Source organism: Canis lupus, chromosome 24 (assembly GCF_003254725.2).
Source record: "Canis lupus dingo isolate Sandy chromosome 24, ASM325472v2, whole genome shotgun sequence".
Taxonomy (NCBI): domain Eukaryota; kingdom Metazoa; phylum Chordata; class Mammalia; order Carnivora; family Canidae; genus Canis; species Canis lupus.
The window spans coordinates 12,409,273-12,432,136 of NC_064266.1; the positions used below are offsets into that span (position 1 = coordinate 12,409,273).

At 38.0% G+C, this 22,864-nt stretch overlaps 2 long non-coding RNA genes across 5 annotated transcripts in view; one reads left to right on the plus strand and one right to left on the minus strand.

The window, feature by feature from the left end:
- LOC112673365 (uncharacterized) overlaps positions 1-22,864 on the plus strand; it is a 114,988-nt gene that overhangs the window by 6,030 nt on the left and 86,094 nt on the right. For 3 of the 4 annotated variants that reach the window (XR_007405391.1, XR_007405392.1, XR_007405390.1), the window contains exon 2: positions 8,908-9,071. This is a non-coding gene — a long non-coding RNA (uncharacterized LOC112673365). Of the gene's footprint in view, positions 1-8,907; positions 9,072-13,068; positions 14,560-22,864 lie in introns of those variants that run through there. The other variant, XR_007405389.1, reaches the window with a different exon arrangement.
- LOC118352155 (uncharacterized) lies at positions 1,060-22,200 on the minus strand. The gene is made up of 2 exons (XR_004808807.2): positions 21,717-22,200; positions 1,060-4,358 (listed from the first exon to the last, which is right to left on the minus strand). It is a non-coding gene; the product is annotated as an uncharacterized LOC118352155 (long non-coding RNA).

A 22,864-nucleotide genomic window follows, 5' to 3' on the forward strand; every position in this document is an offset into this window, starting at 1 on the left:
GGGGAATTAGCTAGGTGGCTACCTCATATTGTCTCTGCGCTACACTGTGTAAGTTCACCTGGGAATGTAGAATCCAGACAGCTTGGGTTTGGCTGGCTCTCCACTCAGAAAGGGGAAACATTGATTTTTGATGTGAGAAGAAAAAGCACAATTCACAAAATTCACCCTTCATTTCTTAAAATATGTAAACACTCACTTTTTTTGCTTTCATTATGTTACTGAAAAATTCAAGTTTTGTGTTTAACATTTCACCCCCTTTTTTTTTTTACTGTTGTGAAAGGATAATTTTCACAAATTATCTTTTCTATTTGAAAATACTTCCAAATACTTTTCACATATTAGGAAAGAAATTTAAATAAAACATTTTACTTTTTAAACCATTTCTTTTTCAGTGATTAAAGCAAAAATGAACATGCTTAACTTTTTACAACACTGGTTCTCAAATTTGCCTGTACACAAGGATCTGGGGATCTTGTAACAGATTTTGCTGGTCTATGTGAAGCCTGAGATTCTGGAATTTTTAAAAAAAGATTTTAGTTATTTGACAGAGCACAAGCAGGGGGAGCAGCAGAAGGAGAGGGAGAAGCAGGCTCCCTGCTCAGTGGGGGCATGATCCCTGGACCCTTGGATTAGGCCCTGTCCTGAAGGCAGACACTCAACCAACTGAGCCACCCAGGTGCCCTAAGATTCTGGATTTCTACCTAGCTCCCAGGTAATGTCATTGCCGCTGGTCCAAGGATCTCACTTTGAGTAGCAAGATTTTAATTCATTACATAAATGATAATTCGGTAGTTGAATGTTGACCAAATATGATATATTAATATAATATTTTTGTTTCTTTTCCATTTGTGGAAACAGTTTTTGTCAGATTTCCTTTCACAAATCATACTATTGTAATGCGTAGTTATAAAAAAATGGACTATTTATAGAAATAGATGGAATAAAAGTAAAAAGTCATCTTCGTTCTCTACTCTTCTCCCCTCAGTCTCTCTCCTCTGTGGATAATAAATGCTTTGGTATAATAAACACTTCATATACATAAATAAAAACAAATGGAAGTAATATAATGAATACTTTGGTATTTATTGAGAACTTTTATAATGCCATAATAATGCTGCATAATAAGTTCACCCCAAAATTCAGCAGTTTACAACTGTAAGCATCCGTCCGCATGCTTGAGTTCTCAGACTGCTCTTGTCTCATCTACAATAAGCTTGGCTAGGCAGCTTTACTCCAGGTGTTCGTGATGGAAGCTCCCAGCTGGGATTGGGGTCCAGTCAGCTCCCAGGTGGAAGGAGAAGGAGGAGTGGCAGTTACGGAGGCATGTTCTTATGGAGGATCACAACTGTCAAGAAGACAAGCCCAACATTCAGGTTTATGTCATGGCTGTTGACATCATTTAAAGTAAGCTATGTGGCCAAGCGCAGATCAGAAGGAGGGACTCTCTTCATTCACTCTAAGGCTATGACAGAGGTGGGTAAAGAAAATGAAGAATCTGGGGGACTTTTAATCTATGAAGCCACTGAAAACATTTCCTTTGTAGCCTCTCTCTTGTGCTCTGCAGTCTTCCACCCACGGTGAAATCCAGCAAATCCACAGCAAGCTGTATACATTGTCATTGAGCTTTTCCAACAAAGCATTCGGTGGAGAAAAGAAAGGTTAAGCCCCTTCTGATTTTTGAGTGACTCCACGTTGGTGTGGTCCAGAGCAGTGATTAGTACAAGAGGAACACCCCCGACCCCCATCACCACCATCAGGTTTCCACATGTTCACATAGGAACAGAGCCCAGTGGTTGGTATTTAACAGGGGTTGGTGAGGTCCTTGGTTTCATGGCCAGAGCAATAAACATGTTGGTTTCTTTCCCAATTACTGGTTTCAGTAATAGCAAAGGGGATTTTTCTTAAGGAGATTCAATGCCGTTTTGAAGTTTTTTCTGCAAAATTTAATAATCTCAGTGTCAAAGCTAATTTTAATTCCTTCTGACCCTGTACTAATGAACTGTTCTTTCCATCTCGATGATGCCACCAGGAGGTTGTTGCTGTTATTTTTCTCCTTGTTTGGATATTTTGCCCTTTGCAACATCATCTCAGAGAGCGTGGTATATGCCCACCCCCTCCACCTCAACCACCCACAATTTCCTGCTTGCTTTCTCTGCCTGAAGGGCTTCTTAGTACTAGGGGAGCTTGCTCTGCCTTTGTACAGGGCAGCTTGGAACTACAGTGGGCTCATGAGGAATTGGAGCCAGTGCCTAGACACCCCAGCTTCCCTGTCACTCGGTGCAGCAAACTCCCAGAAAAACTGGATGTCAAAAATGTGCTCATGTACACATCCTCATTGGCCTCCTTTCTTTCCCTCCCTCCCCACTCACAGAAATTCCTGGGGTCTTGTATCCCAAGAATGGACTGCTTGCCCATATCCTTTCCTCAGGGTCAGCTTTTTGGAGCAATCCCAACTAAGGTTATGAGCAGAAAAAGCTGAGAGCTTTCCCTAAAACTCAGAGCACCTAAAGCAATAACGTAATTTAATTAATGAGCACATTAAAAATGGCTGGTAGATGGCATTGCTCTATCAGAGCTGGCAAGTTGAAATAAGTAGCAACTAAATATCAAAAACCTAAATAGGAAAAAAAATACCACCTAGGTGTCAGTCTGTGTCTGAAGCATAGAAAAGGTGGAGTTTCATTCGCAGTGTCCGTGATGCTTTGCCTGGCTTCTTCCACTCCCCAAGTAGTTTCTCTCTCTGGCTACTCCTTGGTCTTCAGGCCCTTTTCTCTGACTTTTGTTCAGAAGGGATTGGTATGATTCTGTGCTCATTATTGCCAGGCCACACGGATTTGCATTAGACTCATGTGCTTCTATGAGCTAGTGTTGGCCACCTCTTGTGTCCTAGATCACATCCTCTTTACCCTCCTTTTTACAGCAACCAGCTTGGTGAAGGGGTCACCTGCTAGCACCCTATATCAGTGGCAGCACCTATCTCTTGCTTTCTGCTCTGGAGCTTCTTTTTTGCCATGTCTTAAGATACCTTCTGGAAACCATTCAGCTATTCTGAAGCAGGTAAATCCTGGAAGTTGAAGGTCATGAACACTACTCCCTTACACTCCTGTCCCCATAACTCTTGACCAATGGGAAAAGACAGCTGATGGATAGTTTCTCCTTGTCCTTCTGGTGGACAACTCTGAGGTGTATTCTCCACATTTTCTCAGAGCGCCGCCTGGAGGATGGAGCCCTAGTTGTCCTGGGTAATGTTTAGCCTGAAGACATGTTTGCCTTGTGGTACTCTTTGAAGTCTCCCAATCCAGTTCCCTGGGATGGAACTTCCCAAAGTAAACTTCTTGGATACACACTCTTGTATCTAGCTCAGCTTCCTGGAGAATCCGGTGCCGGTTAGGTCCACATTCCAGGATGCCAAGCTTCCCTTGTTTCTCCTCTCCCAATGGCTCCTCTGACACTTTCCCAACCCAGCTGCTCTTCTGACGCTGTCAGAGTCTCCTCTTCACTTCCTATTAACAACAGTGGGAACTAGAATTCTGCTTCTGATTAACTACTCTTGGGGAGTTAACCATCAGTAAGACATGAACAAATCTTTAAGACTCTAACTTCTGCTCCTTCCTACTGAATTTTTGAGAACTCTGATAAGTTCATTCCTCAGCTGGTGGTCCTCCATCATTAATTTTCGCCTTTCTGTGGAATATAGGGCATTTCTCCCTGTAGCTGTAGATTTCATTGGTATTTATTGATTCAGACACGTGGTTATTAAGAATCACAGCACTTGAATTGGCACTGTTGACAACACGGAGCAGCTGAGATGCAGTTGCTAAAGCTTATGGATAATCTAAGGATGAAGTAGGAAAAACAGCAAATAACCAAAGCATATAAAACAGAGAATGTGATCTGTGACAAGTACAATATTGACAGGGCGTGATGGGCAAAGTGTAAGGAAGCATGGACTTGACACTGGTCTCCAGTGGGGCAGTGAAGGATACCCAACTTGGCCCAGGCTGAGACCAGCAAAAGCAATGGTCAGTTTTGCCATGATAGCAAATATGTTCATGTTTGGTTGGCTAAGGCATTTTGAAGAAACGTTTTTCAATTTCATTCTTGAATATTTTGGCAGCTCTAGGTATTTCAAGCTCCAAAGGCATTTTGACATGTTTCAGTACCCTATTGTTGAATAGCATGTTAATCCTCTCCAAGGTTGAGTTTTTACTGCTCTCAAATCCATCTTTTCTGCATCTGTACTGTCGTAAGACCCTTCCGCATTTTTCAAGTATTAGAACTCTTCATGCCTCTTGGGTATGTTTGCTTGTTTATGAGAATTTCCTTGTTATTCACGTGTAGATGGCAGTTTGAATGACCTAGAAAGAACAAAACATTAAAAATAATGATTACATAATTCATGCGATCCCTAATTATGTTTTATTTTCTAAGAGCTACAGTTGCTGTATTATTCATAAGTCTGTTCCCATATTATTTATGTCACACAAATAGGATGTTCGTTAGCTTAAAACAAGCAAATTCTGTGTATTTCTTTACATTAAAAAAGTGGATATCAAGGTATATTAACCATTTTTTTGTGTGTGTCTATAAAATGAGGAACTAAACTGGTTAAAATCTGAAGCCTTCCTGACTCAGAGTGTGGTCTTCAGAGGCCAGTAGCAGCAACATCACCTCCCAGCTTTTAGAAATGCAGGGTCCTGGGCCCCACCCCACAACTACTGATCCAAAATCTGCATTTGAGCAAGATGTCCAGTGATTAATGAGCATTTTAAAATTTGAAAATGCCTGATCTGTTTTTTAGAGCTATAATTCTGCATGTTTTAAGAGCTAAATTTGGCCTTAATTGCAACTATATCTGACACATGCGACACTCTCAAGACACCTGATGACCATGGTACTTGGGTTTTAGAATATATCAACATATTTTGAAATATTAATTTCTAATAAAAATATTTTTGCTCCTGTTTAAAAAAAGATTTATTTATTTTAGAGGAAGAGAGTGTGAGCGGGAGGAAGAGAGAGAGAAAGAGAGAGAAAGAAGCAGACTCCCTGCTAATTAATCATGGAGCCTTATGTGAGGCTCGATCCCACCACTCTGAAATCACAACCTGAGCTGAAACCAAGTCAGATGCTTAACCGAATGAGCCATCCAGGCATCCCTATTTTTGCTCCTTCTAAAACAAACCAGCTTATAGACTTACGGGATCTTTCATTACTACGGTCCATTTTCTATTCCTCTAATCATTTGTGTACTGATAGGGAAGAGTTTTAGATTTTAGAAACTTAGAACCACTATAATGGTCACATATTTGGTATATCTCTTGGAGAGTAAAAACATTTTTCAAATGATAAATGTCCAATATTCAATGATGCTCAACCATATATAGAATGTTTTAAACTTTTTTAAATTTATTTTTATTTATTTATTTTTTAAGATTTAAAAAAATTTATTCATGAGAGACTCAGAGAGAGAGGCAGAGACATAGGCAGAGGGAGAAGCAGGCTCCTCACAGGGAGCCCAATGCGGGACTGTATCCCAGGACCCCGGGATCACGGCTTGAGCCAAAGGCAGACACTCAACCGCTGAGCCCCCCAGGCGTCCCTAAACTGTTTTCTCAAAGATAGACTTTTTTCCTACCCGTCAGATTGAATAATGAATGGCATCATTGCTCCAGGACTTGGGAAGGGAAGCCAGCCTGATGTACAACTGGTAAGGATATGAATCGACATGAACATTTTGGAGGACATATCTACTAACTTTTCAGGGGGCACACATTCTAACCAAAAAGTTACACTTTACAGATTTGCTCTATAGATATATTCTCATATGTTTGCAAAGAAATACATACAAGAATGTGCAATGAACCATTTATATAAACATGAAAGCTGGAGTTACCTAAATGTCTATCATCACTAAGAAATAATTTAATAAATTGCAACATGTTCATAGTGAAATATTATGTAGCTATTAAAGAGGAAGAGATAAGCTGGAGTCTAAGATACATATAATTATATTCAGATACATATGGAGATTACAGACACAGATTAGATGAGCTATAGATATAGGTCTTTGAATATAAAATGCTCATAAGAATAAACACCAAGCTGTTCACAGCGGCTGCCTCTGGGAAGTGGTATGCAGGAGGATGGAGGACTTTTTATTTTGCAGTTTATCTACTGTTTGATTTTTTAAAATCAAAATAAATGTATAACTTAAAAATAATTATGGTGTTTCTTTTGAGTGTCTTCCTCTTAGCCAAAAGAAGAAAATTATGCACAGCTAGATGAAGATAGACTTATAAATTTCAGAATCTGTATGCAATCCAAAGAAATTAAAAATAGAAAAAAATTCAAGAGTTGCTCAAGAAAGACTTCTCAGCAATTCTCAGCTGTAGAGTTTCTGAGAAATATCTGAATTCTGTGTTAATATGTTTTCCATTACTAGATTAAGGTATTTTGGAATATAAGCAACATTAAACTCACAAGTAACTTTTCTTTTTTTCTGATATTCATTTTCTATTATTTTATTTTACTTTGTTTCCTCACATTTGTATTTAAATTCTTGTTAAAATACTGTGCAATACTGGTTTCAGGAGTAGAATTCAGTGTTTCATCACTTTCATACAACACCTACCGCTCATCACAACAAGTGCCTTCCTTAATGGCCATCACCCATCTAGCCCATCCCCCTCCCACCTCCCTCTATCAACCCTCAGTTTGTTCTCTATAATTAAGAGTCTCTTATGGCTTATCTCTTTCTCTCTCTCTTTTTTTAATTTTTATTTCCCTTCCCCTATGCTCATCTGTTTTGTTTCTTAATTTCCAAATATGAGTAAAATGATATGGTATTTGTCTTTCTCTGACTGACTCATTTTGCTTAGCATAATACACTCTAGCTCTATCCATGTTGTTGCAGACAGCAAGATTTCATTCTTTTTGATGGCTGAGTAATATTCCATTGTATGTATATGTACCACATCTTCTTAACCATTCATGGACATCTGGGCTCTTTCCATAGTTTGGCTATTGTTGATAATGCTGCTATAAACATTGAGGTGCATGTATTCTTTCTAATCTGTATTTTTTTCTAATCCTTTGGGTAGTAGTAGTACAATTGCTGGGTTGTGGGGTAATTCTATTTTTAACTTTTTGAGGAAACTCCACATTGTTTTCCAGAGTGGCTGCCCCAGTTTGCATTGCCACCAACAGTGCAAGAGGGTTCCCCTTTTTCCACATCCTCTCCAACACCTGTTGTTTCTTGTGTTGTTAATTTCAGCCATTCAGATAGATGCGAGGAGATATCTCACTGTGGTTTTGATTTGTATCTCTCTGATGATGAGTGATGTTGACTTTTCAAAATGTGAAGTAAAATGACATCATTCTCCACTTACCAAGTTGGCAAAACATTTGCCAATATTAAAAAGATTGCTAATGTTCAGCAATCATAAGTAGGTATACACATAATGACTTGGGAAGAAACACATTTTTAAGTAGAACAACCAAGTTTAATTTGATATATGTAGCCTAATGCCATTTTGTAAGTACATAACGTATTTCAGAATAAGCATAAGAGAAAGTTGGGAAGAGCAAATATTAAGCTCTTGACAATGGCTATCTCAAGGGAAGCCTTTGATTTGAAGAGCCTTTTGACTTTTTCCTTTCATAAAACTTTGTTTTTAATGTGAGAATATGGTAGGCCTTTTTCCTCCCAAATATTTTCAAATTTTAAAGATTTTATTTTATTTATTTAAGAGAGAGAGAAAGTGAGTGTGAGTGAGTGGGGGAAGGGCAGAGGGACAAATAGAGTCCTCACTGAGTGGGGATCCTGACTCAGGGGTGGATCCCAGGACCCTGAGATCATAACCTTACTGAAGTCAGATGCTTAACCAACTGAGCCACTCAGGCTCCCACAAATATTTTCAAATTTAAAAAAATGTAAAGAGAACTAATGAAATTGATTTACTTCGTCTACATCTTTGTAGTTATAACTCTTCCAGAGTTTCAATCTCCATTTAAGAATAACGCAAAAAAGTTTTCTCCTTATAATGAGGCTTGGGAAAGACCTAAGGGGTGAAGTGGAAGGGGGTGTTTATATAAGGTGCCTTCCAAACTGGGGACAAAGAAGTGCAGGGAATTTTATCCCATATTCTCAGTTCATTTCATCCTAATGGTATTTTGAAGGGAAAAAACATTGAGAGAAGGGATATGATAGCGCGTTTTCCATGACACAAAGGGCATAAATTTTAAGTAAAAAAAAAAAAAAACTATCTTAAAGTGTTCTGTGGTGCTTTTTTGAGGGTTCTATGTATTGGCTTGTTTTTCTAAGAGCTCTGATTTTAAGAAGGGAAAAGAGGCAATGAGAACACTGAGCCAGTATCATGATTCTAGTAATTTTTATTGAAAAGTAGAGTCTCTTAAGATTGAAATAATTCTAGGACAGTTTCACCTTTTTTTTTTCTTTTTGATGAAAACTTTTTTTTCATTGTAGTTGACACACAATGTTACATTAGTATCAGGTGTACAACATAGTGATTCAACAAATCTATATTATGTTCACCACAAGTAGCTACCCCCTGTAGCTACTTTATCCTATTACAGCACCACTGACTGTATTCCCTGTGCATTTTTATCCTCATGACATTTTTACCCTTTAAAGCATCTAATAGGGGTGCCTGGGTGCTTCAGTGGGTTAAGCTCCTGCCTTCGGTTGAAGTTATGATCATTCTTTCTCTCCCTTCCTTCCTTCCTTCCTCCCTCCCTCCCTCCCTCCCTCCCTCCCTCCCTCCCTCCCTCCCTCCCTCCCTCCCTCCCTCCTTCCTTCCTTCCTTCCTTCCTTCCTTCCTTCCTTCCTTCCTTCCTTCCTTCCTTCCTTCCTTCCTTCCTCCCCAAGATTTATTTATTTGACAGACAGAGAGTGCGAACAAGCAGGGGAAAGCAGCAGCCAGAAGGAGAGGGAGAAGCAAGCTCCCTGCTGGGAGCCTGACATGGTGCTCCATCTCAGGATCCTGGGATCATGACCTGAGCGAAGGCAGACGTTTAACTAATTGAGCCACCCAGGTGCCTCTTGTAAGGTATTTCTTATTCTTCTTGGGTATCAAGGAAAGCTTTATTAGTTATCATGGCAGACAAACAGATCACCTTGGGGTAGTAGGATTCATTCTTTTCAAACACTGAAAGCTGCTCTTTCATTACATATTAGGAATCCAAATATAGTCATACGTATTCATGTGCTAGATAAAACAAGGAGTGAATTGGCATATTTAAAACCATGGCTCTCTTCAATCAAACCTAATTAGAAAATCTAACTAATAATCATAATAGAGAACAATTATTGCCTCTGGAAAGATAATCACCTTGATGTATTAAAACTATTTTAATTGACTAAAATTTGGAGTAGACCTAGCAGAGCCAAGTACCATTACCATTACTGCAGTGCAAAATTGAGCATGTGGATCAAAATTTAATGTGTGAATACATTTCAGTTTGTTCTAAAAATATTTAAGTACTTAATTTGTAAGCATTTATCTTAACATTAAAAAAAATCTCTAATATTTCAGAGACTGCAGATTCCTGCCCTGGACCTTTGAAGAGCTTGTGATTTAATAGGAGGAGACAGGACTACAAATAGTCATAATATAAAATTAGTGCTATGCTTACAGATGTGAGGAAATAATAGGAACTCTTGGCAATGGTGGTTTATTTTGCCTGGAGTTACTAGGAAAACCTTCACTAATAATGGCGGTCTCTTAGTTTAAACTTAAAGCTTTTTTTTTCCTAAGTTTGAACCTGGTTTGGAGTTTACCAACTAAAGAAGAGAGGAAATGAACAAGTAAATGTTCTGCTCATGAAAAATAGCAAGAGCAAAGGCAGGGAAGAATTAACACTCATTGTGGGAAATGGGAACTAAGATACAAATCCTATATTGTTCTTCAGTGTCAAGTGACTGACAGGCCATATGGTATCTATTTCGCTTGTTTAAAATGTACTTCCAAATGGAAGAAACAAAATATTGTATTTCAACTGCTTGCTTTTTTTTTTTATAAGTGAGGAACCTACTCTTACTATTTTCTCGTTGTCCTGGAGGTATCAAAGAGGTTTTGCATAAGAGACTATCCTACTGGTATAATATGCATGTCCCAAAACAGGAGCACCAAATCAAATCATATTAACTATCAATTATGTTAAACAGATCTCATTCAGATATCTGTGTTTTGTCTCTTTCAAGCTTCTCTTCCTTAAATTTGAATTTCTTTAATATTACTATCACACCCTCAATTTTTTTTAATGTTTTGTTGGTCTGGATTTGTTCATCCCTTCTATTATCTGCATATTGTACAACATGTATCTGTTGCCTGACCTGTCATAATTTTTTATTCATTTTAATGTATATGTTGACATTTTGAGAGAAAAGTTATATTCAGACTTAATTCTGTCTCCTTGACATCTTTTCTGCTTTCATTACTATGAGATCAACTGAGCCAGCCTTTAAATCTGCAAACTGATATTCATTTTACTAAACTTTTCCTTTCTTTTTTTTGGATTGGGGATCCAGACTCTTCACTTTTTGAAATTACTTAGCTACTTCTTTCCCAGTAGCATCATCAGGTTTCTTGTAGCCTCGGTTATAGGACAAAACGAATCACACAGGAGTTTCTGTGAAAGTAGGATTAAACCAAGGAATTCTCTTCAAAACTACAAAATCAATGTGCATTTGAGCAAATCTAGCAAGAAAATAGTTTCTGCGGAAAAAACACCACCAAAAATAAACAAAAATAAAAACAAAATCATAAAACATTTAGATCTTCTAAGAAACTGCATTCTCCACATGAGTTAGAGCAGCCCAAAACTAGTTCCTAAAGAATAGTAAGTATTTACTGCTCAAAGGTTTAGGAGCAAGTGGGGCAGGTCTTCTGGTCTCATCGGACTCCTTTACACATCTGTGGTCATGTGTGGATGAGATAGATCGGCTCTCTCACATGTTTGGGGGGTGCCGGCTATAGGCTGGACTAGTATGGCTTCAGCTAGGACAGATGGGCTCTTCCTCTGGCAGCCTGGCAGGGGCTTTTTCACAAGGTGCTGGCAGTACTCCCGACAGAGTGTGGAGTGGGAGGTCCCTTGACAACCAGACTAGGAACTGGCTCCCTCTCACTTCTGACGCCTTCTATTAGCCTAACCAAGTCCAGAGGCCAGCCCCTATTCAAGAAGTGGGAAAACAGACCTAGCCACCTTCTGATGGTGGGTGTAAAGTCGCAGGGCAAAGAGCATGAAGGCTTGAAGAATTGAAACACAGTAGCCAGTGAGATGTTACTCCTGGGAATTAAAATCCTTTTGCATTCATCTCCTCTACTTCATGCACCTCAGGCTTTCTTAGGAGCTTGAGCATTCTTCATGAAAAGGAAGACTAAAAAAAAATAATAATAAATTTAATAAAATAAATAAAAGGAAGACTATTTCATCATATTTTAAAAATGGAAAGAAGCCTATGGTGCAGCAATTTGTTTGGAAGCTCTTAAAATGTATTATCTTATGTCCTGATATCAGCATTTCTACTTTGAAGTTTTGAGATTTTCTTAATTCTGAGAGTAGCAAAAATGTTTACATGGCAACTTACAAACTTTGCAAGCGTCTGTGCTTTTCTTACTAAAGGAATAGAAGAAAATTAATATTTATTCATATATTGGTGTGTATAAAACACTAGTTTAAGTAAGATGGATTTTATGCAGCTGATGGGTTTTATTATAATCATGTCCATTTTCAGGAGTTGTGTTTTTTTTCCCCTGAATGATTAATTTACATATCTGAGATTTGTAAGCATATAAATGATTCCCTGATTCCATGAAAGTTATGTTTATATTATTTTTCTTATACTGTAAGCAGTCTCCAGTTAAATAAACCTGGCTGTGAAGAGCATAACCCTTAGGAATAAAGAGCCTTTCCAAAGATATTTGTCTAAATTCTGCAGACCTGTTTCAGATACATGAATCTTGTTCTAAAAGAAATCTGTGATTTGCCCCTTTTGAACTTGTCAAGAACCAACAATGACTTGAAATCATAGTATTTCATAGAGATGTTATTTGGTAAAACTGCTAGAGATTGAAACTGGAGATGAAAAGAAAATATCCAGAATGTATGCATCAGTCACACATTTTCTTGTTCAATAAACCATTCACACTAAAAAAGACAAAAACAAAACCATTCACATGTAAAGTGAAATGGGGAATTCTGACAATTCTTAAATACTTAAATAAGAAAGTGCTTGATTAGGTTTTAGTAAGGCTTGAGTTATATATTGGAATAATTATCATTTTTAAGAAAGATTTATTTGAGAGAGGAGAGAGCATGAACAGGGGGAGGGGCAAAGAGAGAAGTAGGCTCCCACTGAGCAGGGAACCTGAAGCAGGGCTTGATCCCAAGACCCAGAAATCATTACTGCATCAAAGTCAGATGCTCAGCCAACTGAGCCACCTAGGTGCTCTGGAATAATTATCATTTTTAATAAAAAACAGAAAAATCACTTGCTTCAATGTTATCTCTTTTGTGGTCAATACTTGTTAGGTGATATTCTGAAGTAGAAATTTTGAAACCAGTATAGTATCCCATATTATTAAAACCAAAGTTAAATAATTTGCAATTGGTCATTTTTATTATAATCTATTTCTGTGGTGGTCTCGGAGAACAATTAATCAATACAAGATGCTATTTAGCTATTTTTTTGCTCTGCTCTTAATGACACCTTACTATAAGTAAATTCAAATTGAGTAAATCAACACAGTGGAAGAGAATTAAAGCCCAAAGAGATTGTAGTCTAGACAAACTATAAACAAGGATATGTATTTTATGGTTAATGTTTTGTACTATAGTTTCATATTTTATCTCATTTAATCAACATAGTAAACTATTTGTCAGTTTGGGCAATTTTACTAAGTAAACCATGGACTTGTGAGTTTACATGACTTGCGCAAGTTCAGAGCCAGTCTATGGTAGATAGACCAGGATGTTGCCTGGCCCAAAGCTCCTGTTCTCCAAAGACAGAACTGATATTTGGCCTTATCTGTGTACACTTGTCAGGTTGCTGAGCCACCAGCAGTGATGATGGAGGCTGAGGAAGGAGTTCAGAGGACACAAGAGGGAATACTTTCCAGCCTTGAGAAACTACCACAAAAAGGGCAGATACAGCTTCTACACACTTTTTTCCAGCAAATAGCCCCAATTTCTTTTTAACTGGAATCATGGAAAATCTCAGAAAGTAAAGCATGTGGATTTCAACTCCTGTATTTAACTTCACTCTGGCACTGTTAATTCTGCATTTTATTTCACAGCAAAGAAGGACCAATGAATAATATTGATAATGCTATTGATTATAAAAATTTTATTCTATTTTATATCTTACGGGTATCTTCAATTATTATTCAGCAAATACTCATCCCTCTCATGACCTCCATGGAAAAAGGAGTATACTTCTTTGTCCCACTGATATCATGTGACTTTCTTAGGCCATAGAAATATGAGTCAACATGACAGTGTGCCAACTCCCATCTATACCTTAGTGTCCCCAAGTGTCCCTCTGTCCTTCTTAAGAAGATCATGATTCAAGTAGCTGCCAGTCCAAGGAGGATGAGAGACATGTGGGCCAGACATGGACCCAAGCTGCAGCCTGCAGCCCAGCCTACCATGTATAACCAGCTGGTATATACATGTATACCAGCTGAATCTCAGCCAACCTTCGGTGGAATAATTGGTGATAAGTGGTTAGGAGGCTAAGACTACCAGATTACGATATTCACATACTCTCCTTCAGGGGAGTAGGAGCTACAGAAAGTCTTCAAGTACCCACATTAGGTTTTATCAAGATTGCTCTGGCAGCAATGTGTGGACAAAGACTTCAAATGGAGTTTATTCCTATAGTTCCTCCCCCAGAAGAGGCAGGGAAAAAAACCATGATTTCAATTTGATGCCAAGATCTTTATTTTTTATTTAATTTTTAATTTTTTAGAGAGGAGGGGTTGGCAAAGGGAGAGGGAGAGAGAGAATCCTAAGCAGACTCCATGCTCAGCACAAAGCCTGATGTGGGGCTCAATCCCCTAAACCTGAGATCATAACCTTAGCCAAAATTAAGATTTGTTCGCTTAACTGATGGGGCCACCCAGGATCCTCTAATCCCAAGACTTTTAGCTGCATTAGCAATGTGAGGAATGCTACAGCTATGTGAAGAACTTAGGGTTGGACATTTGCAGCATGATGGCTTTATATCCAAAGGAAATAATGAACCCAGAACCTCTGAGAATATAGTTGTCACCTAGTGTGAGTGTCTTGAATAAGAACAATTACATAGTAAATATTCTGTAATTGTTTATTTTCTGTTGTTCCCACTTGATCTGTATTGATAAGAGCCTTCAAATGAGGCCTTCATTAATTGTTGTTAATTAGTTAATTGTTGTACTTTCTCAAAAGTATTTGAATGGCCTTTCTAAGAATTAACTACATCTGAGCATCGAGTGAATTATTGACTTATCTTGTTCAAGACTGAAAGCAAATGTAATAAATGCTGTTGAAACCTGTTATGAATTGTTTTCAATTTGCCTAAGAACCTACAGTACTTATTCGTAGAACTTCCATGGTGGGGCCTACCAGTATTAGACTCTTCATCATGAGGAGCTAGTTAATCAATGGGGGAGACCCCATGTTTATTAGTGCCAAGAACAAACCAATGATCACTGGTTAATAAAGATAATTGAGTGGTGGAGAGCTTAGATTATTTTTTTTCTGGCCCAGTCAATTCTGGCCATACATCACAACCACTTGGGGATATTTAAAAAACAAAACCAAGCAAATCTACCCATATTGGAGCTTTACTCAGACCAAAGAATGATTATTTTTTAAAAGCTCTCTGGGTGATTTTACTGTGCAGCCAGAGTTGAGACAAGGCATGTATGTTTTATGCAATTTTTAAAAAGCCAAATAGTCTGGAAAGTTTACCTATACAAAATGCCCCATGAAGAACATCATCTCCTATAGCCTAGTTTTTACAGCCAGGCTTTAAAAAAAAAAGAAAAAAAAGAAGCCCAAACCAAAAACCCCAGTTTAGTTTGTACACCATTATATATATTGATTCAGAAACTAAATATAATTTTGCCAATATTACAGTCATTTACTTCTTTTTTAAATTTTTATTTATTTTTTAGATTTCATTTATTTATTCATGAGAGACACCCAGAGAGAGGCAGAGACACAGGCAGAGGAAGAAGCAGGCTCCCTGTGGGGAGCCTGATGAGGGATCTCGCCCTAAGCCAAAGGCAAACGCTCAACCGCTGAGCCACCCAGGTGCCCCACAATTCATTTACTTTTTTATTATTGTTTTCAATTGTGGTAAAATACACATAACATAAAATTTACCATTCTAACCATTTTTAAGTGTGCAGTTCAGTATCATTAAGGACATTCACATTGTTTTGCAATCATAACCACCATCCATTTCCAGAACTCTTTTAAGATTGTGAAACTAGAACTCCATGCTCTTCATTTTTCCCCTCCCTCCAGTCCCTGGCAACCACTATTCCACTTTCTGTCCCTTTAAGTTTGACAATTCTAGATACCTTATGTAAGTGGAATATTACCATATTTGTTCTTTTGTTAACAGGTTTATTTCACATAACATCCTCAAGGTCCATCCATGTCGCAGCACTTGTGAGAATTTCCTTTTTTTATAAGGCTGAATAATATTCCACTGTATATACACACTACGTTTTGTTTATCTATTCATCTGTCAATGGACAATTCTACCCTTCAGCCTTGTGAGTAATGCTGCTATGACCATGGATGTCTAAATATCTTTCCAAGATCCTGCTTTCAATTTTGCAGGATGTAATACCCAGAAGTTGAATTGTTGGATCATATGGTAAATTTTTTTTACTTCTTTGGGGAACTACCATGTTGCTTTCAATGGTGCCCAAGGGGTCCAATTTCTCCACATCTCTACTAACACTTGGTTTCTTTTTTTTTATTTTTTAAAGATTTTATTTGTATTTATTCATGAGAGAGCGAGAGAGAGAGGCAGAGACACAGGCAGAGGGAGAAGCAGGCTCCATGCAGGGAGCCCAAGTGGGACTCATCCTTGGTCTCCAGGATCACGCCCTGGGCTGCAGGCGGCGCTAAACCGCTACGCCACCGGGGCTGCCCTAACACTTTGTTTCTTTCTGGTTTTCAGTAGTAGCCATTCTAGTGAGCGTGCAGTTTTGATTTGCATTTCCCTAATAATTAGTGAGATTGGGCATCGTTTCATGTGCTTGTTGACTACATATCTCTTCTTTGGAGAAATGTCTATGCAAGTCCTTTGTTACTTTATAAATAGGTTGTTTTGTTGTTGTTGGTGGTGGTGAGTTGTAAATGTTCTTTATGTATTTTGGATATTAACATTTTATCAGATACATAATTTGCAAATATCTTCTCCCATCTCATGGGTTGCTTTTTCAATCTGTTGTTTGTATTCTTTGATGCACAGAAGTTTTTAAATTTTGATGCAGTCCAGTTTATCTATTTTTACTCTTTTGTCTTTGCTTTTGGCACCATATTCAAGAAATCGTTGCTAAACAATCCATTTACTTTTAGCAACGTCTGTCTTCTAAGGCACAGAGATGATTTACAATGCAAATCAATTGGATAACCTGGATTAATTTGCTCATTCAAAACACAGGCTTTTAAAAATGAATAAATTAAAATTTGGGAACTTTGTGCTTTTACTGAAACTTTAACTTTTGAAAATGCATTAAATCTTATTTAAGTAATTGATTACTTTGCATGAGTTTTCTAATTCATGTCAAGTTTATAGATTCTTTTAAAGTGGAACATAATAGGACCCCATACATCAAAGTTTACATATTACATCTTTGTTTTTTCAAATTGTCTATTACAGTGAGTAGCAATAAGCATCTACTCAATAAACTCTTACAATAATAAAATATAGCTCAGGAGTGGCAATTAATATTATTTATACAAGTATGTATTTTGTGGATGAATTATTTGAGATCCTGAAGGAAAAGTAACGTATGTGATCAGTATTGGATACAAAAAAGATGCCTTGCTTGCGGATATGACAAGAATGCACAGGTTTAGAAGTTTGGGCAGCCTGTCTGAATTAATGGGATAATTGATGCCTGTAGGATGCAGGTGTGCGTGTGATGTCACCCTTTAATTATGAGCAGCTGGTGCAATAGGAACATCAGGATAAATTTTGGGTCCGTAAGAAAACTTATTTCAGGAGTTTTTTTTCCTCAGTTCCGTAAATGCTCCAAAAAACTGTCACCATGTCCCTTGGTGGTTCTCATATCTCACGCATCCCCTGGGGATTGGCAAGACATTTTGAGATGCTAAGAGATACTCTGTGCAAGTTGCCATCTTGGTTGACCACATTTCATATTTCTAACTCATGCTATTATATAAAGTTTACAGTATTATAGCCCTGAAGAAGCCTTCCAAGTCATGGGGTTCACATTCTCCTCAGATTGGGATACAGAGGCCTAAGGAGGCAGTGACTGGACACAAACTACCAATAAGGAGAGTGGTCAAGATCCTAATTGGGCTCCCAGATTCAAAAACTTAGTATCATTAGAAATGTCACCAAGAGCAGAAACAAAAAAGAGATAATGCATTCCAGGTAAGCATTCCAAAACCTAAAGTCCCTCCTTGTCTTGCAGCTTCTGAAAGCTTGCTCTCCCTCAGCCATCCACAAAGCCAGAATATCTTTGACTTCTAACCTTCTAACTGCCCCAGCCTAATAAAGCCACAGGGATCCTGGCCACGAGGACTCCCCCTCACCAGCCTTACATAGGCTCTAGCTGGTCTCTGTGTCATCAGAAACCGAATGGCTGGACCTTGTCCCAACTTCCTCCACTTTTAGCTATCTGTGATAAAGGGGCTTCCTTCTCCAAAGATTAGTCTGCTTGGGGCAGCCCAGGTGGCTCAGCGGTTTAGTGCTGTCTTCAGCCCAGGGCATGATCCTAGAGTCCCGGGATCGAGTCCCACGTCAGGCTCTCTGCATGAAGCTTGCTTTGCCCTCTGCCTGTGTCTCTGCCTCTCCTCTCTCTCTCTCTCTCTCTCATGAATAAGTAAATAAATAAAATCTTAAAAAAAAAATTAGTCTGCCTGAAGTGTTGCTGTTTCTGAACTCACACACTCAAAAATTGTATTGACAAGTTTGCCAATTTTCCAAAACGTTCAAATTCATCTGACCTTCTAAATAACAACATCCACTGGAAAATTATTGGACATCTGGAGAGTCATCTGGGGTTGAATTACATTTTTGATGTGCTGTGAAATTGGGTCAGCGCATTAGAATTACATTTTAATAGTTATGGGTGCACTAATAAAATGCTGCTCTTTGGTGCAAATTGGCAACTCTCCCAGACTTCAGGAAGCTTCGAAGAAATGAAGTTCAAAATTCTTGATTAACAAATATGTACAAGAAGTCAGAAAAAGACAAATTAAGAATCTTCTATTAAAGTACATAATAAACCCTGGATTTATTTTACAAGTTATGATTGTAAATGGGGCCTATTTGCATTGCAAAGGGCAATGTTGTTCAATGGTATGAGTAGCAATAGAAAATCAGGAGGGAAGCTCCTTTTTCCTCTTAGGATTTGTTGTTCCAGTGAAGGTATTGTACTTAATCAACTATTTTCTAGACTATTAATACAGTAAAAATAGGACACAGAGATGAAAGCTGTAGGGGCTCAGAATTCTACTGGATGTTAGAAAGAACTTAACAATGGGCTGTCTTGTGCATTTCATAAAAATGTTTAAGCAGAAGTTAAACAGCCATATTTCAGGGATATTTCAGAATATATTTCTTAATTGGATGAGAAGTGTATTCAAAGACTTTCAAGGTCCTTATGAATTTTAAGACTGCGCTGCTACATTCTATAAAATAAAGGTAAAAGGAGCCCTTGCTGAATCACTGGTAAATAATATGACTTAGAAATGAAGTCTCACTTAACAGCATTTAGAATTTACCTCAACTAAAGCTAAGTTTCTGGAATCCACATAGTCGCTAATGGATAGTTATGGCATTGGATGCAAAAAAGACCTCAAGGGAGCTGCTTCAGCCTGGCAAGACATGCACACCCAACACCCTACAGGGCCAATAGGTATCTGAAGACACCTGTAAGGCAGTTGTGCAGTGGAGACAGAGGGCAAGCCTCAAGATATTCAAAATGTAAGGCACTTTTGGTTTCTTTTCTTATCAAATCATTTCCATTGACCTAATCCTTTATGTTAAGAACACATAGAAGATAAGAAAACTCTGGGACAAATGGCAGAGACCATGCAAGAAATCTTTGTTGGGGTACAAACTGTGGCTCATTACCCCTGAATGCTAGCACAGTAGAGTGTAGAAGTTTCTTAGCTATCCAAAAGCTCTATGAGGAAAAATTGTATGTTCAACTTGGTGCCCTTTGGTTTAATCACATTCAAGGCTCACATGTCATCATGGCCTTTCTCTTCTTCCCCGTGCTCTCCTTCCTCATTCCTGCTCCTTAGTTCTTCCCTATGATCCCTGACTTCAGGCAATGTCTCATACTCAGGACCAGTTCTTCTGCCTCCTTTGAATCAAAATTGACCTAAGCTGTGGTCTCATCCTTCTATGTCTTCCAGATAAGGAAGTGAATTAATACTTAAAGACAAATATATACACACTCTGCATATATTTTTCATGATATTTCACAATAGTTGAATTTTCTTAGAATTGAAAAAACATTAAACAAAATAATGCCTCTGTGGTTGTAAATTGAATGCAGGTGGGCAACAGTTAGAGGCAAAGGTTCAAAGCGTGGTCTGCAGGTACACCACATCCCACCAGATAGGTTACCAAAGCTACATCTGTATATAAAATTGGAAACTATGTACTGGAGAATTATTTTAAAATCCCTTGTTACAGTCTGTACTCCTTCAACAAAATGTATCAATTTCTTAAGTGGATTAGTTATTGTACTTTTGAACAAATACCATGACTGAAATACGGGTAACTTTATTAAACTAAAGTCAATTCATTGTTTTCTAAAAGTTTTAGTATTTTTTTCTTTCTTTGTGCATTTATTTTTGATTTTGTTCCCATTCCTTTTCTTTTCCCTTTATCAATTAGGAATTTTATCTATTTAATGGCACAACTTGATGTTTTATGTGTAGCATATATTTATAATAATGTAATAATAATATAATTACATATTTAGTATATACTTAAGGTGTATAACCTGATGTTTTGATATACACATGTGGAGTAATCACCACAATCAAACTTGTTAACACATCACCTCATGTAATTATTTTCCTTCTGTTTTATGAGTGTGTGTATATGTGGCAAGCATGCTTAAGATCAACTAAAAGTTTAAGTATTTTTTGTTCATGGGACTAAGGAGTTCATTTAAGTCATCTTACTTATAGACTAAAATGATTTTTTAGTTTGTTGAGAGGAAATACTTTAAAAAGTTTAGACGTCAAAAGTCCACAAGTCAATGGAGATGAATTATGAAGACAGGGCTTGGTTTTAAGAAGCTGCAATCATGATGGCTAAAATTGAATCAATTTACTACAGTCTTCTGCAAAGTAGCCAGATATTTTTCCTGAGAAAATAAGTCTACATGCCGTACACTATATGGATTTATACCATAAACACCCAAACATGGACCACCTATGGTGACCGTTTATCTGACAAAAACTAGGACAAAATTGATCCATTTACTGGACCAAAGCAGTAAAATGGAAAAAGCAACCCAGAATTCCAAATGAGCCTAGTTTCAGAGTTTGGAGCATTATCATTACACTGCCATGACTTTTTTCCCCTTAAAATCTCTAGTGCTCCAGGGCACCAAACAAAGAAAGGAGTAAGTCTCCTTTCTGCCATCTCACATATTTCAAGTACTGCTTTTCCCCCCAAGGACCATTTTGAAAATACACTGTCCACTTGAGGACAGCCACCTGGAGTCAAGGAAAGAACACATAAATAGAAAGAACAGCCTTTTCCCCAAACTTCCTTTTCTACCAAGCTTTTTAACTAAACTGTTAGAGAAGACTTAAATGAAAGTTTCAAGTACTTTTGACCTTTGGCTAACCAATTCTTGGGAAAGAAAATAACACAGGTAGAGATCCCTGATTTGCTGGGTGAGACTCTCAGCTGAAAACAAAAATTGTTTGTAGTCCTTATAGAGGCTGCTGACTCCATTTTTGAAAAATGGAGGGCAGTGATAAGAAGCACTGGTTTTCCTCCTCTCCCCTCAAACATCCATGTTACTTGTATGACCTCATTCACAAATAGGATAATTAAAATGGACGTGACACACGCTCACCTTAAAAATAACCTCATACAGGGCAGCCCCGGTGGCTCAGCGGTTTAGTGCCACCTTCGGCCTGGGGTGTGATCCTGGAGACCCGGGAGTCCTACATGGAGCCTGCCTCTCCCTCTGCCTGTGTCTCTGCCTCTCTCTCTCTCTCTCTATCTGTGTCTCTCATGAATAAATAAAATCTTTAAAAAAAAATAACCTCATACAAAAAAAATAACCTCATAAAGAAGAAAAGATGCTGCTTGATCCAAATTCACTAAGGAATAAGGTGTAATATTGATACAAGTTTCTTTTATTTAAAAAGAGGTATCACTCAGTGATGGTAAATCCAGAATTAATGGGACCAGAAGTTTATCTAACTTGGAGGACAAGATGTCTTTAGAAAAATACCTCTCAGTTGGGTGGGTGCGGTGTTCTGGTAGGTCCGGTTGCACACCTCCTCCACCATAGAGGGCTCCTCGCTCTCTAGCAGACAAAAACACACTCCTTGGGCCTCTTCTCTTGCAGCCAGAAAATAGGTGGGGAGCATTCCAGACCTGACTCTCCATGTTGCCTGCAAATGCCTTCCCAGGAGCACTGCTGGAATCTGGCACCTGGATTCTTCCCTTGCTGAAGTCACAGTTTTTATCCATCCCTTTGAAAATATAGAAGAGGACAGAGATGAATATACCTGTGGTTGCTATTAGGGAAAGAGCATAGAGGATACCAAAAATGGCCAAAGCAAGTGTAAGATCCGCCATGAAAATGACCAGCTTGGCCAACATGTCCACATTTCTCCTCCTTCACAGAAGATATTTAAAACTTCCCAAAGGCTCCCACTATGCAATTGTGTCTTTGTAAGCTGTGGGCAGGGAAAAGGACATTTCTAAACATGCTAGAGTGTGTTGTAATTCCTCCAAGCGTCTACCAGGAGGGCCGTATAGTGAAACTTTGATTTCCCAACTGGTATGAAACAGTGACTAAAGGTAAAGTGTGGGCTATTGCTTCACCATGAATACTCTAGTGGAGAGAAGTCCAGGGATTTATTTTATTCCCTTAACTGTGTAACTGAGTCACTTGGATTGTCATTTCCAAGGAATAGGAACACACTAATGTGCATTTATAACTTGTAAGGCTACAGTAGAAATTTGATGTCATTTGGGAAATTAAAATATGCCAATAAAGTATGAAAGGAGAATAAAGCCATTTTCAAACATGCAAAGATTCAGTTTACCTCTCCTGCATGTGTTTGAAAAAAAATTCATTAGAGGGTATAGTCCAATAAAATATTTCCTTTTTAAAAAGGGAATTTGTGGCATATTAAAAAACTGGGAATTTAACCAACAAAACAATGGAATTAAATCCCAGAATCATACCTCAGTAGCAGACATACAAGGTAATAAATTCAAATTAGAAAGGGAAGTTAGTAGGCTATTAGAGATAGTTTTTAAGAAGACAGTCACCTTCTTGTATTAAATGGCATGATTAAAAACTGTGATGTTCTAAAAACAAAATAACCAGGATATTTCTTAGTTAACAAGGTAAATGAAAGATAATAA